We start from the raw sequence: 12500 nt of genomic DNA on the forward strand, positions 1-12500 counted from the left end.
TATATTTATATATATACATATATGTATGTATGTTCGTATGTACGTATGCATATGTTTAATACCTGTATTATTATAAGTGCGTGAGTTTGTTTGTGTACAAAAACTGAATCTGGAATTGTGTAAATTTCTCTCAGGGTTGAGTGGTGTCCAAAGGAGAACACTTTATTTCTGCCAAAGTTATATAAATGTTGGCAACGCTGCGAGATAAACTTGAAAGAACGCAGAGCCGCTATTTTCTCTAAATTGACAACATGTCGAATCAGAACGTGAGCTGAATATATTTGCGCTATCTGACTCGTTTTCTTTCCTCCCCTCAAAAGGTTTGCTCTCCTCACTCAGTCGCCGGTTTCTCCATATGCTGTTCCTTGTTTTATTCATTGTTTTCTTATGAGGTTATTAGTTTCCATTCTGTTGGCAATTGCCTGAATAACAAATGATATCCTATTAAGAAGACTTTTTTTTTTATTTATTTTTTTGCCCGCATTATTGTTTTGCAAGGCAAGCAATGAGCGCTCTTATTTCACGTAATCTGACATTTATAATATGCGCATTCTCAATTGTTTAGGGAGTAATTGGTTGGCTGTAATGTGCAGTTTTCTCTAAATGCGGCCCACTATAAATAGCAATGTGGCATTTGCAGTAGGAGTAAACATGCAAAGCCAACACAAATGAGTTGAGGTATGCGACAGTTTCTCTCACATTGACACAACGTCGAGGCTAACGATGGAAGTCCTCACACAATATTCTGAAATCACTTCAACTGATTGTAATGAAATTGATATGGAAACGATAAAAAAGGTTATTGAAGAGATCTCAGGACCATTAATGTATATTAGTAACCTATCATTTCAAACAGGTACATTTCCAAACAAAAGGAAAATAGCTAAAGTTGCACCAATTTACAAGACTGGCGACAAACATCAATTTACAAACTATAGACCTGTTTCCTTACTTCCACAATTTTCTAAAATCATTGAAAAACTGTTCAATAACAGATTAGAGAGTTTCATAAATGAAAATAGAATACTCGAAGAAAATCAATATGGATACAGAGCTAATGTTTCAACTTCGATGGCTTTAATTGAAATTACAGAAGAAATGACCAATGCTATAGATAATAAAAAATGTGCGGCAGCAGTTTTTATGGATCTAACTAAAGCATTTGACACAATTAATCACAATATTTTAATAAAAAAACTAGAACGATATGGCATCAGAGGGTTAGTCTTAAACTGGATAAGAAGTTATCTAATGAACAGGAAACAATACGTGAAGGTAGGCGAACACACCTCTACAATGCTAAATATATCCTGTGGTGTACCTCAGGGATCAATACTAGGACCTAAATTATTCAATCTATATATAAATGACATTTGTAAAGTTACAAAAGATTTAAAGTTAGTATTATTTGCGGATGATACAACAGCGTTTTGTTCAGGAGAGAACACACAGAAGATACTACAAATAATAACAGAAGAAATGAACAAATTAAAAAGATGGTTTGACAAAAACAGACTATCGTTGAATCTCAGTAAAACTAAAATAATGCTATTTGGTAACAGTAGAAGAGAAAGTCAAACACAAATACAAATAGACGGAATAGAAATTGAAAGAGTAAATGAAACCAAATTTCTAGGTAAAATGATTGATGATAAATTGAACTGGAAATCTCACGTAAAAAATATACAACATAAAATAGCAAGAAACACGTCAATAATGAATAAAGCAAAACATGTTCTAGACAAAAAATCACTTCATATTCTCTACTGCTCACTAGTGTTACCATATCTGAGTTACTGTGTAGAAATATGGGGAAATAAGTAAAAAAGTACACTTCATTCATTAACGGTGTTACAAAAAAGATCAGTTATAATAATACATCATGTTGGATATAGAGAACACACAAATCCTTTATTTATTGAATCAAAGATACTGAAATTCTACGACATAGTGAATTTGCAAACAGCTAAAATGATACACAAAGCAAACTATAACCTGCTACCCAAGAATATACAACAATTCTTCTCAAAAAAAGAGGAGAAATATAATCTTAGGGAGAAATGTAATTTAAAACATTTGTATGCACGTACAACACTTAAGACCTTCAGTATATCAGTATGTGGAATTAAATGATGGAATGGATTAAGCAAAGCAATCAAACAATGTACTAATATGATCCACTTCAAGAAACTCTTCAAACTTAAAGTGTTTACAAAGTACAAAGAAGAAGAACCATGATAAACATTCTGAATTTATTTAACTCATCCATTCTTTCATTCTTTCACTCACAAAATAATCTTACTTATCTCAACATATGAAATGTAACTTACTTCACCAATTATTATTTATTTACTTATTTTTATTGTGATTACTTATGGAGTATATTGTGAATAAATTGAGAACAGGAAGTGAACAAAAGTTTTAGCAACTGTTATGTAAAAGAAAAGGGGTAGTATTAAATAAGCTCTGCTTCTTCCTACTCCTTTTCGAACATGTTGAAAAGAGAAACTGGAGATTGTGATGTATCATGTTGTATACTTGCATGTTCGAAATAAACTCAAACTCAAACTCAAACTCAAACTCAATCACTATAGTCACTTTTTGTTTCCACTTTTCCCCAGGCTGGGCGCTGGCTCTCTCACCGGTCCCTCGATGGCAATCAGCACACACCTGTTCCTGCTTTATATGTCAGCCCTCTAAAAATATGCATCAATTCTGCTTTGCAGCATTGCGTTTAGCGTTGTTCTTCAACGTGCTTCATTGTTTTGTAGCTAGTGATGTATATTTCTGGTCTTGTCACCCTCTCCCGGGCAGAAGGACGACACGGCAGTGCGGCTGGGTCAAAAGAGACGTCTTGAGATGCTTTTCTCAACAAAAAGTTTTTTTTTTTGTTTTTTTTACAAGCGAATGTCCTTACACAGGACTGCAGTACCTGGAGGAGGTCAAGTCAAAACATGAGTCACTCCTAACTTGGAGCCGAACCACAGTCTTATATTATTTATTTCTTTGTCTAGGTGTGTGTTGATTCAGGAGAGTACAATCTGACCATGTAAGGAGGTGTTTGTGTGTAAGTGACCTGAAAGACAACATATGTATACCATACCATGAGTTTTTGTTGTTGTTGTTTTTTCTTACTGATTGTCACACACACACTAGGTGTGGCGAAATTAGTCTCTGCATTTGATCCATCAACCTTGATCACCCCCTAGAGGTGAGGGGAGCAGTGGGCAGCAGCGGTGGCCACGCCCGGGAATCATTTTTGGTGATTTAACCCCCAATTCCAACCCTTGATGCTGAGTGTCAAGCAGGGAGGTAATGGCTCCCATTTGTATTGTCATGTCTGTGATCATGTTTTGTTTAGTTATGTTTTGCTTGGTTTTTGGACACTTTTTAGTTCTTGTCTTCACTCCCTTGATTTGTCACCACAGTAACTATTAGTTTCACCTGGTTCACATCCTCATGTCACGCACCTGTCTCACGTTTTCACATTTTGAGTCACGCACCTGTTTTCACTAATCATGTCACCAGTATTTAAGCTTGTTGTTGCCAGGCAGTCGGCCTGGTGACATTATCCTATCTTACCCCTGACATTCTGGATTTTCTCTGTGCTGACTTATTTCATGCTTGTATTCCATGCCATAGTCTTCATGCTTTTCACGTCACAGTAAGTGTAGTTTTTCTTGTCCACAGTTTCTGTCTAAGTGTTTTTTGTTTCTTAGCCAAGTTTATCTCCGCCTTTGTGCGCGCCTTTTGTTTGCACCTTTTTTTTTGTAGTTTGGAGTTAAAAATAAATCATGTACTCATATCCACGCCTTGCCCGCGCCAACTTTCCTTTGCATTCCGGGAAAACAAAACCCCCCCAAGATCCACATTTTGACATGTATAGTCTTTGGTATTACTCGATTACGTTTTAGATAAACAAGGAGTCTCTCCTCCAGGATAGAGCTATCACTTTTGCATTCCGAAGCCTGAATTAATTGCCTCTTCTCGTGAGAGAGCTAATTCCAGTCCACTTTTATAATGAATTGATTAACGTGGACCCCGACTTAAACAAGTTGAAAAACTTATTCTGGTGTTACCATTTAGTGGTCACTTGTACGGAATATGTACTGTACTGTGCAATCTACTAATAAAAGTATCAATCTCAATCAATCAATGTCCAATTAAGGCTCCTTAACTTATTATGGGCTCAACCGTTATTTACTTAAACCTGGTGGTTCACTTTCTCTAAGTTGAATACAAACATTCACCATTAGTAGAACTTAATATGAGTTAATTAATTCACTTCGCTACCTCGAAATGTCAGCATGCTGTGCACTCCCTCGCTGCACTAGCTTTTAGCTTCATGCTACTAAATCACCTTCACGTCATCTCCTGTCCCTGCATTTTGCGGCCAACAACGCCACACCAGAACGTAACGAACAGATTCGGTTTTAGTCAAATATTTATTTTTGTTTACTAAAATGAGTTTTTCTTTCGCCGACTAAATTTTACATTTAAGGTAAATACAATTACAGTAACTAGTTAGTACAAGGAACCTTAAAAGTTTCCTTTAAACAGAAAAAAACAGTGGTATCGCACATCACTATTGATTAGTCATCGTTTTTTTTTTTCCTCCGGGGGAGAAAAAAGTATTTGATTAATATGTGAGGAAAATTAATGGAAATGAACACTGCCTGGAGGTGTCAGTAGCACGTCTCCAACAGAAATAAATCAACAAGAAAAAGGCATTATACCGTATGCTTGCAAGTTTGTTCAAGTTGTACGTGTGACTTCACTTGGCAAACCCACCGGACGAGGTTTGGAGGTGACCAGTCATGAAGTGGGCTTGGAAGAAATGCCCGAATGGTACGGTAGAAATCAAAGCACAGCCGGAAGGAACCAGAATTAATCCTAATTAAATGCATATTTCATTAGAAAGGTGTAAGAGCGTTAAGCTGCTGACGGGCGTCAGTTTGCATGCAGAGCATAGTGATGTTGAAAGTGCGTCATTTAGGATAATTATGCCAATGACGAAAGGGTGGAAGATATTTAGGGCCTGTGGAGGGGGGCGTGGACTGCCGGCCTGCCGCGGAACAGGGTGTCAGTCGTGAGGAAAAAGAAGCTCCTCAATGGGAGATGTGGGTGCCATGGGCTTCTGATTTTACTCACCTGGCTGGAATCTTCAGACCAAGAAGACGTCAGGTTCAAACACTGATGCCATCTAATAATCAGACAAGAAGCAAGGAATCAAGCAGAGACAGAGTTCAATTTGGCTCGAGGAGACATGCGTTTTGCCCACGCGCCTCCTCTATTTATTTGGAAGGTCCCTATTACATCACTGAAGCTGTCGCTGAGGGAAGGGGGTAATCTCGACAACTCTAGTTAGACACAATATATGATTATAGAACAAATGAAAAATAAAGCTGCAAGCAGAATTGGTCGGGCCCGCATATTTGGCAGGTGCTAGTCCTAAATGTCCCAATACTTTTGTCCAGTGATAGTCATAAGTGTCCCAATACTTTTGTCTACTTTTAGTCTGAAGTGTCCCAAGACTTTTGTCTAGTGTACCTACCTTGTCTGCATTGTGTGGGCACGTTGGTGCTTCCTGCTTTTAAGCAGCCATCTTAAAAAAAACAGCAGCGCAGCAGCATCAGCGCAGCGGGTCTTTGAAGGGTCATAAAATCAAAACCGGAGCAGTTAGACAAAAAAGCGCTTCCGTCATTGCAATCACAAGGGTTCAATCTCTCTCCTGTGTTAGTTTGAAGGCGAAACGACAAACGCGCTCAGAGGAGATCGTTTTTGAAGGAAGGTGACCGGTTTTTACAAAAAATTTGTTTTGAAGAGGGAATAGCAAACTTCCTGTTGATTTTTGCTGAGGGTTGTCAATCTATGAAATGTAGGTCTAAGTAAGACCTACATAGAGGTTTTTGTTTCATGTCTCTCGGACTTTTCCAGTGGGAGTTACAGGCAGTTGTGTCATTTTTTTCTTCCGAAGAGCAGTTTTTTCTGCGTTTTATAAAAAAATTGCGGTAGAGCACAATTTTTAGATTTGGGGTTAGGTTTTTTCATTAGATCACAGTTTTAGCCAGTCCTGATGTGTGTGTTCAGTTTGGTGAGTTTTGAAGCATGTTAAGGGGGTCAAATTAGAGCTCAAAGAGGCAAAAGTGACTGTTTTTAGTACTTTTTACCTTTGTTTTTAGTACTTTTTACCTTTTCTTGAAGGGGGAATTGCCAACTTCCTGTTGATTTTTGCCCGAGGATGTACAATTATGAAAGGTAGGTGTAAGTCAGACCTACATAGAGGTTTTTGTTTCATGTCTCTCCGACCTTCCTAGTGGGAGTTACAGGCAGTCTAGTTTGTTTTTTTTCCTAGGGGGCGCTAGAGCGCAATTTTGAGTTTTGTGGTTCGGTTTTTTTTTTTAAAAGGCAATTTTCGCAGGTCCTGATGTGTGGGTAAAATATGGTGAGTTTTGAAGCATGTTAAGGGGGTCAAATTAGAGCTCAAAGAGGCAAAAGTGACTGTTTTTAGTACTTTTTTGTCTTGAAGGGGGAATTGCCAACTTCCTGTTGATTTTTGCCCGAAAATGTACAATTATGAAAGGTAGGTGTAAATCAGACCTACATAGAGGTTTTTGTTTCATGTCTCTCCGACCTTCCTAGTGGGAGTTACAGGCAGTCTAGTTTTTTTTCTTCCTAGGGGGCGCTAGAGCGCAATTTTTAGTTTTGTGGTTCGGTTTTTTTTTAAAAGGCAATTTTCGCAGGTCCTGATGTGTGGGTAAAATATGGTGAGTTTTGAAGCATGTTAAGTGGGTCAAATTACAGTTTATTGTGGGTGCGGAAGAATAATAAAGAATAATAAAACCTTACAAATTCAATAGGTCCTTATGTCCTTATACAATGGGCCATGCGGGCCCTAATTAGTTGACGCAGATCATATTGCCTTGTCTCTGCTCTGTCTGCATCACGGCGGTGTTTGGCCTTGGCCGTCAGCAGGCCGAGTCTGGACACAACACTGATAAAGCTTGAACAGATAGAAAAATACCACTTCAGCAAAATTAGCAATAATGTATATCAACGGCCCTTAAGCATAAAGTTATGATGATAATATATATATATATATATATATAAATATTCTAACAGCCAGGACCAGCCTCGAAGACAGCGACAAGTGAGTAGATGGCCCAGGTGGTACATTGTTATCTAATCACCTGTCGCCTTTATTAGCAGCAGCCGGCATGAGACACGTTGTTGGAGTTGAAGGAGCTGATGAGCGGATACAGGAGGAAAATACATTGTGCTGGAAAGCAGAAGCATGTTGCTATTTATGAAAATAAAACAGTGTAACACCCTGAATTCCGTGCTCTCCTGGCAGTGTGTGGTGGTCCGAAGAACCCACTATAGGGCAACCTCTACAGGGCCCTGTTGGAATTGCCCCGTTTATTATTATTACTACTATTATTAGTATTATTCCGCCGGTTTGGAAGCCTATTTGAGGCCCTTAAAGGGTAACTGCACTTTGGAATGTTGACTATCGTTCACAATCATTATGAAATACAAGTTCCTTTGGTTCTGTTCCCCTAGCATTCAAAAAAGTGGTTATTCACCTTTGCTCAAAAGACCTAACCTCAATTCTGACCTCGATTCGGTCGATGTGCCACCTTCCCTTTATCTCGAAAATCCTCAAAAGAATTGTTGCACAGCAGCTAAATGAACACTTAACGGTCTCACAATCTCTGTGAAACCTTTCAGTCTGGTTTCAGGGCAAATTACTCTACTGAGACAGCCATCGCAAAAGTGACTAGTTATGACTAGTTAACATTTTATTAGCACGTATAAAAACACATATTGGTATGACAGACCTAGCCTTGTCTTGGTTCAACTCCTATCTTACTGACAGGATGCAGTGTTTCCCATAACAACGTAACCTCGGAGTATGTATAGTGACATCATACGCAAATACGGTGTTAGCTTTCACTGTTATGCTGATGACACCCAACTCTACATGCCCCTAAAGCTGAATATAAACAAAATGTATTCCAAGTAGCATTTTATAGGGGGGATCCAGACGTTGATACTATTGACACCAACAGTGGTAACGTATCAGTATATCCCTTCTCAACGACACCTGGAGTCAAACTTTTGCTTGCATGCAGAACAGCCCCAGGCCTATGGACACTACATCAACACACCCAAGACAATGGGCATATACACACACATCCCCCCTCCGACCCACCCCACGCCTTCACCACCGCGTGATTCCCCTTCGGGGTGATGGACAGCGGGCAGCGCTTAATAGCAGCAGTCAACCTCCAGGGTTCCGCGCTTAATAGCAGCAGTCAACCTCCAGGGTCCAACTCCCTCCCCCCCTCTGTTGCGAGTTGTCGTAAATATATGTAACATGTTTATGTGTGCATGGTTTTTTCCCACTCCAGGCTAGGCCCCCTTAGGAGCCCAGTATAGATTATATTTTTTAACTCATCTTCTTCCCCAGCGTTTTACCTTTTTCCCACCTTTTACGGGGCGCCTCGTGGCGACCCATCAGTGTTCCTGTTCTGTAACCCTGTACACTATTTGTTCTATCTTGAAAGGGTTTGTGCTGAAAACATAGTTTTGTTGTACTTGTTGCAATGACAATAAAGACCTATCCTATCCTATATCAACAATAACTAAAGTGATTTGAACAAACCCATTTTTGGGTAATTTTTGTTATTTTAATAGTGTTTATTTAGTTACTTGCTTTATCATTTTCAGTTGTGTAATCGGTTGTCAAAGTATCGAATTGAGACTCGAAATGGGATCGGGATTAAAAGCCAAAAATGTTGATTGGGACATCACAAACTGATGAGGTTGCAAAGAAGAGAAAGTCTAACACAAATACTATAAAACATTTTGGGATTTCTGGGTGGAATAATAGGTAATGAGACTTACTGGAAATCATTTATAAAAATAAACAACATTCAGTTGTAAGAAATGTGTCAAAGATGAATAAAACAAAATATCCACATGATATGTCTACTGACAGATATAAGTGATAACAAGTTCCTTGGGTGAATAATGTAAACTCACTACACCGGTACGTTTTAGCACTTTCATGGCGAGTTTACTGACATATATAAGTAAGAACTTTACACTACTTTATATTAGAAATGGCAACAGCGAGAGGATGAATGTCCCACAACAAAAATATGGAGAAAAAAAGAAGCTTGGGCACAGACTACAAAGGCGGACGCGTGCAAATTTTCAGGACTTATGCAAATCCCAAATACACATCAGCAGGTACCAGAAGTTAAGAAAATTAGGTTTTGCATAATATTGCAAAACAAGCCAGATAATATGTCTGCTAATAGGTCCCATTTTGCAGTCCTTAAACAAACACCATAATAATACCGTATGTCGAAGCATTGTACGTCTGACTATGGTAGCCGTAATCGTCCAACAATCCATAAAGCGGTGCGGCTTCATAGCTTACCAAACTCGTACTAAAACATTTTGACATACTTTTGAGGGCTGTGTGTAATGTTCTATAGTCTCAATGTCATGACTTGGTCCTGGGTGTTTGCTTTTCCGGGATGCAACGGAAAGTTGGCTCGGGCGAGACGGGAATGTAAGTACATTTTTATTTAAACACGTTAACTACAAAGAAAAAGGAAGTAAACAAAAGGCGCGCACAAAGGTGGAGAACAAACTATGAAACCAAAAAGACTATAAACATGGAACAAAAACTTACTTTGGCATGGGACATGAAGCAGGATTTAAGAGGATGAAGAGTGTGTAGAGCATTGTTGTGGGATGTCGTCAGAACGACAAACTGAAAACAATGAACTTAAATACTATAGACATGATTAACGAAAACAGGTGCGTGACTCAAAACGTGAAACAGGTGCGTGACGTGACAGGTGAAAACTAATGGGTTGCTATGGTGACAAAACAAAAGTGCACAAAAAGTCCAAAAACAAAACCGACACATGACCAAAACAAAAACATGATCACACAGACATGACACTCAATGGGAAATTTAAAGTTTTGGTGTTGTTTACTGGCATCATCTTGCAGTCCACATGTATTTCTTATGTGGGACTGCCATCTACTGGTCACAACTTATCATTACACCATGTACCAAATAAAATTGCTTCGAGGTCAGTAAGTACAGCCAGAATTATGTCGTACATTAGGCTATAAGTGTTGGAATAATTGTTTGTAAGTTATCACAAAAGAAACGTTACAACGTACAGAGATTGGGAAATTGGACACAGGCCGGACTTGAAGCAGTCGCTGATCAACTCGCCGCCACCTCCCTTATGGCCTTTCAAAACCGTATGGCGCTGGACATGTTGTTAGCGGAAAGAGGGGGTGTGTGCGCAATATTTGGTGAACAGTGTTGCACGTTCATACCAAACAACACCGACGCAGAAGGTAGCCTGACCAAAGCACTGAAAGGCCTTCACACCCTCAACGGTAAAATGAAAGAGCACTCAGGCATAGATACATCTATGTGGGATGGGTGGATGGACGGTTTCGGCAAATACAAGTCTTTGGTATCTGCTATCTATGGCCGTGTTCAGCAATACTGACGTTGTGTGGATGTTGTTGTATTCCCTGTCTGTTCTCTGTTCAACCGTCTGATTACCACAGCGATTAGCCCAGCAGATGATAAAGCTGTTCAGATGTACTTCCTGGTGGACGACAAGGAAGATGAATCTGAAGACGAGGATACCTACCAGGATGGTGTTCTTGATTTATTTCCAGAAATGTCATAAATATGAGGAAAAATGTATGTTCAATTCTGAGTGTAAACAAAACTTTGTCGTAAGGAAATTAACCATTAACTGAAAATTGCAAGAAGAAGTTATTGGGGATGAAGAGAGTCTGGGGAAGTTTTTGCGATAAACAGGAGGGAATTGTTGGAATAGTTGTTTGTAAGTTATCACAAAAGAAACGTTGTATTATGAATGCTGTCTTTCGAGGCCTAACAAGAGGAAAAAGGCTCGTAAAACTCCACTGTGATTTCAACACGGACAGATGGCAGGATCTGCTCAAACTTCCAGAGGAACTCTCTTTGAAGTGTTAAACGAACTCTCTCTGAAGTATTTCACAAACTCTCTTCCAACTGTTTGGTGACCGAGGTCAACGCTGTTTACGACCCGCTGCCCTCTTGAAGTCACTGTGGTCAGGAGACGGGAGGGGTTATTCATTGTCCTCCAACACCTGCCCCAGCTGGATCCAGGAAGAGCCCAAGCCCGAGAAATCCTCTTCTTGGACTTCAAAGCGACCGAAAACAATGACTGTTTTACATACCTCCCATTGCTGCTGTGACATATGTTGGTGCGTGAACATGGAACATCTGAATTAAAAGAGGAGACGAAAACCTTCTTCGTCAGAGCGTGCTAAGACACTGTAAGAGGTTACAGGTTGACGCATGTCTCTCCTCAATTGAGTCCAAATTGAATTCTGTCTCTGTTTGATTCCTTGCCTTTTGTCTTGTTTAATAGATGTCCTGTGTTTGAACGTGACAATAAGCTTATAAGGCAGGCGCACTGTCGAGTTTTGAAAAAAATGAAATGATTTTAAGTGCGCCGTATAGTCCGAAAAATACAGTATATCTCTTATGTGTGACTGCCATCTACTGGTCACACTTATCATTACACCATGTACCAAATAAAATAGTTTTGAGGTCGGTAAGCACAACCAGAAATCTTCTGTACATTAGGGGCATTGGGTTTAACGGCGCACTGTCGAGTTTTGAAACAAAATTAAGGATTTTAATTGCGCCTTATAGTCCGGAAAAAAACGGTAGTCATATTGTCCTGTACATTAGATGAACGCTCATGCCCCAAGGTTAGAAAACATTCTCCTATCAGAGTAAACTAACACCATAACCATAGGAAGCAGGACCTAATGTACCGGACGCACATATTGTCTGCACGCGGTCCTTCCATTACTCAATATGCCCACATTCATCTGGATGAAAAGAGATATATGCTCTACCCGAGACATGAACCTTTGAAAAATAATTTAGCCGTAACAAGACCAAAAGCCTCATTCTTCCTTTGACATGTTTACCACCTGACCAGGAGAAGATGGATGACTTGTATTACAACGCCACTTTGCATTTCCATTTTTTGTGCTTGTTTTGAAACCGACAATGGGGTATGCCATTGACGTGATGGTGAAAAATAGGCCGGGAAAAATGGAATGACAGTAAGAGAGAGAGAGAACTTTGGGTAGAACAGACCAACAAGGTTGACAGAGGAAAACCAAGGAGAGGTCAGCGTAGGGTGACCGGAGGACCCGGCGGCCATGGAGGCTTCTCTTTGAGGACGGCCACTGATAGGGCGCAGGTAGCTCACACCATGCGGAGGTTTAAGGGGGCGCCGAGATAACAGCCTGCTGATAGCATGAAGCAACTCAGCTGGACTGTGGATAAGAAGCAAGGACTTGTTGCCCTCCACCCTAACAAGACTGTTACTGTTTGTCCTCTTTTTACCTTCCCTGCAATGGCAGCATTTTGTTATTGTTGA

This window comes from Nerophis lumbriciformis, linkage group LG31, assembly GCF_033978685.3.
Source record: "Nerophis lumbriciformis linkage group LG31, RoL_Nlum_v2.1, whole genome shotgun sequence".
Taxonomy (NCBI): domain Eukaryota; kingdom Metazoa; phylum Chordata; class Actinopteri; order Syngnathiformes; family Syngnathidae; genus Nerophis; species Nerophis lumbriciformis.